The sequence below is a fragment of the Triticum dicoccoides genome, chromosome 3A (genome assembly GCF_002162155.2).
Source record: "Triticum dicoccoides isolate Atlit2015 ecotype Zavitan chromosome 3A, WEW_v2.0, whole genome shotgun sequence".
Classification (NCBI taxonomy): domain Eukaryota; kingdom Viridiplantae; phylum Streptophyta; class Magnoliopsida; order Poales; family Poaceae; genus Triticum; species Triticum dicoccoides.
The window spans coordinates 710,388,899-710,392,664 of NC_041384.1; positions in this window are offsets into that span (position 1 = coordinate 710,388,899).

Consider the following 3,766-nt stretch of genomic DNA (forward strand, 5'->3'; position numbering starts at 1 on the left):
CGGTGGAGCAGCGGGGCCGGGACGGCGGGCGGAGGCGCGCAGGCTCGGGGGCGCGGCCGTGCGGTCGAGTGAGCCCATGGGGACGCCGCGGGTGGAGAGCAAGTCAGCGGGCGCGCTGCGGCCAGGCGGCGCACGCGCGGGGCAGGCCAGCCAAGGCCAGCGCGCGGAGGCGGGATGCAGAGCCGGCCCGAGCGAGGCAGGACTCGGAGGCGGCGATGCGGGGCGGCACCGCGACGTGGCAGGGTTGCGGGCGCACGCCGGCGGAGCAGCGGGACCGGGACGGCGGGCGGAGGCGCGCAGGTGTTCGCAAGTGCGTGCTCGTGCGTGCAGATGGACGCGCAGCAGAGCAATGCAGCACGGCGGCCAGAGCGGAGCGGCGCTGGCCAGCCAGTGCCTAACCATTATATGGCTTGAGCAGAGGTCGTGACCGACCTGCATCTGAGAAGTGTATGGGCAGTGCCTGGCCGTGGTTTGACTCGCGTCTAGCCAGCTAGCATAGACGAAATATGGAGGAGCGAAAGCGCGTGGATGGACGCGACGGACCGAACAAAGGAACCGCGCGCGGCGCGCGCACGGACGGCCGGCCGGCGTTGCGTTGGCGATGATGAAGATGGCGAAGCCGACGGCGAGGACGCGCCGTCCCGCACGGCCGCTCCGGGGACGGGTCGAAGTCGAGCCCCCGAGCGCTACCGGAGAGACGGCGCGACGCCGCGGCGGTGATGGCGAAGATGGTCCCGCCCGGACAGCGAAACCAGCAGCAGCGTGGTAGCGTAGTAGTAGTACCGCCCCACGGTGGGCGCCAACTGTCGTGGTATTTCTCACGGGGGGCTTGCGAGTCGACAGATGCCACAAAGGCTTAGGGTGTGGGTAGGACTGCTGCTGATAGGACCGGGAGCGGGTATGCGAGTAGCACGCGGTGGTTTACCTAGGTTCGGGGCTCTCCGGAGAGATAATGCCCCTACTCCTGCATGTCTGAGTATATCTGGTACAACTGGTACAGAGTCGCTCCTAGAGCTGTATCCAAGATCAGTGTCATAGGCATCTGACTTGGTATATGCCTATATGAGGCATGCTAGTGGCCGGCCATGCTCATGGCCGTGAGCATATGTGCTCATGTGGATGGATGGATGGATGGATAGCTAGCTTGCTTGCTAGCTTGTGTGTGTGCGTGAGTGTCCATCCTCCCTGGATGGAAGGATGTGTAGTCTATATATAGTTTGAGGTAGCTTAGCATGTAAGCTTGGTGGTGGCGTTGGATGTAAGCTACCTTGGGTAGCTTACATGCCAAGCCAAGTAGGCATGGCTAGTGGCATGGCGCATGCCATGCTTGTCCCCTGGGATACTTTATAAATCAGTACCCAGGGGACACGGTACACTGTAGATGACGGCATCGCGGTACGGTTGTCTCGTCGATGTCGAGTCGGGCTGCAATCGGCAGCCGGCTGGTTGGCGTAGTCGGCGGCCGGCAGTCGGTAGCCGGCCGGGTAGTGCAGTCGGACGGGGAGTCGGCAGGAGCGGCCGGGCAGTCAGACTGAGGGGCTTTGCTAGCCCCGATGTCTTGAAATATCATCTTGTCGTCTTCGGGGTATCCGTGTCCTATTACACCGACACTACCATCATCTTTCAACTTTGCTTTCTCAAGGAACGCATTAAAATTCAACGGAACAACAGCACGAGCCATCTATCTACAATCAACATAAACAAGCAAGATACTATCAGGTACTAAGTTCATGATAAGTTTAAGTTCAATTAATCAAATTACTTAAGAACTCCCACTTAGATAGACATCCCTCTAATCCTCTAAGTGATCACGTGATCCAAATCAACTAAACCATAACCGATCACCACGTGAGATGGAGTAGTTTTCAATGATGAACATCGTTATGTTGATCATATCTACTATATGATTCATGCTCGACCTTTCGGTCTCCGTGTTCCGAGGCAATATCTGCATATGCTAGGCTCGTCAAGTTTAACCTGAGTATTCTACGTGTGCAAAAACTGGCTTGCACCCGTTGTAGATGGACGTAGAGCTTATCACACCCGATCATCACATGGTGTCTGGGCACGACGAACTTTGGCAACGGTGCATACTCAGGGAGAACACTTTTTGATAATTTAGTGAGAGATCATCTTATAATGCTACCGTCAATCAAAGCAAGATAAGATGCATAAAAAGATAAACATCACATGCAATCAATATAAGTGATATGATATGGCCATCATCATCTTGTGCTTGTGATCTCCATCTCCGAAGCACCGTCATGATCACCATCGTCACCGGCGCGACACCTTGATCTCCATCGTAGCATTGTTGTCGTCTCGCCAATCTTATGCTTCCACGACTATCGCTACCGCTTAGTGATAAAGTAAAGCATTACATCGCGATTGCATTGCATACAATAAAGCGACAACCATATGGCTCCTGCCAGTTGCCGATAACTCGGTTACAAAACATGATCATGCCTTGACCATATCACATCACAACATGCCCTGCAAAAACAAGTTAGACATCCTCTACTTTGTTGTTGCAAGTTTTACGTGGCTGCTACGGGCTTAAGCAAGAACCAATCTCACCTACGCATCAAAACCACAACGATAGTTTGTCAAATAGACTCCGTTTTAACCTTCGCAAGGACCGGGCGTAGCCACACTCGTTTCAACTAAAGTTGGAGAGACAGTCGCCCGCAAGCCACCTGTGTGGAAAGCACGTCGGGAGAACCGGTCTCGCATAAGCGTACGCGTAATGTCGGTCCGGGTTGTCTCGTCCAACAATACCGCCGAACCAAAGTATGACATGCTGGTAGGCAGTATGACTTATATCGCCCACAACTCACTTGTGTTCTACTCGTGCATATAACATCAAACCATAAAACCTAGGCTCGGATGCCACTGTTGGGGAACGTAGTAATTTCAAAAAAATTCTACGCACACGCAAGATCATGGTGATGCACAACAACGAGAGGGGAGAGTGTTGTCTACGTACCCACGCAGACCGACTGCGGAAGCGTTGACACAATGTAGAGGAAGTAGTCGTACGTCTTCCCGATCCGACCAATCCAAGCACCGTTACTCCGGCACCTCCAAGTTCTTGGCACACGTACAGCTCGATGACGATCCCCGGGCTCCGATCCAGCAAAGCATCGGGGAGGAGTTTCGTCAGCACGACGGCGTGGTGACGATCTTGATGTTCTACCGTCGCAGGGCTTCGCCTAAGCACTGCTACAATATGATCGAGGTGGAATATGGTGGCAGCGGGCACTGCACACGGCTAAGGAACGATCTCAATGATCAACTTGTGTGTTCTAGGGTGCCCCCTGCCTCCGTATATAAAGGAGCCAAGGGGGAGGGGGCGGCCGTCCATGGAGGGCGCGCCAAGGGAGTCCTACTCCCTCTGGGAGTAGGATTCCCCCCCCCCAATCCTAGTTGGAATAGGATTCCTCGAGGGGGGAAAGAGAGAGAGGGGGCGGGCCACCTCTCCTAGTCCTAATACACTACTAGGAAAAGGGCTATAGATGGAAATGACACTAATGGCGCACCAGACATGTGGTGCGCCATTAGTATATACTAATGGCGCACCACTTTCTGATGCGCCATTAGTGTTGAAACTACTAATGGCGCACCCTGCCTGCGGTGCGCCATTAGTACCAAATTTATTTATTTTTGAACTAGTGCGCCTGTCCAAACATACTAATGGCGCACCGTGGGTGTGGTGCGCCATTACTAAACTAGTAATGGCGCACCATGCCACGGTGCGCCATTAGTA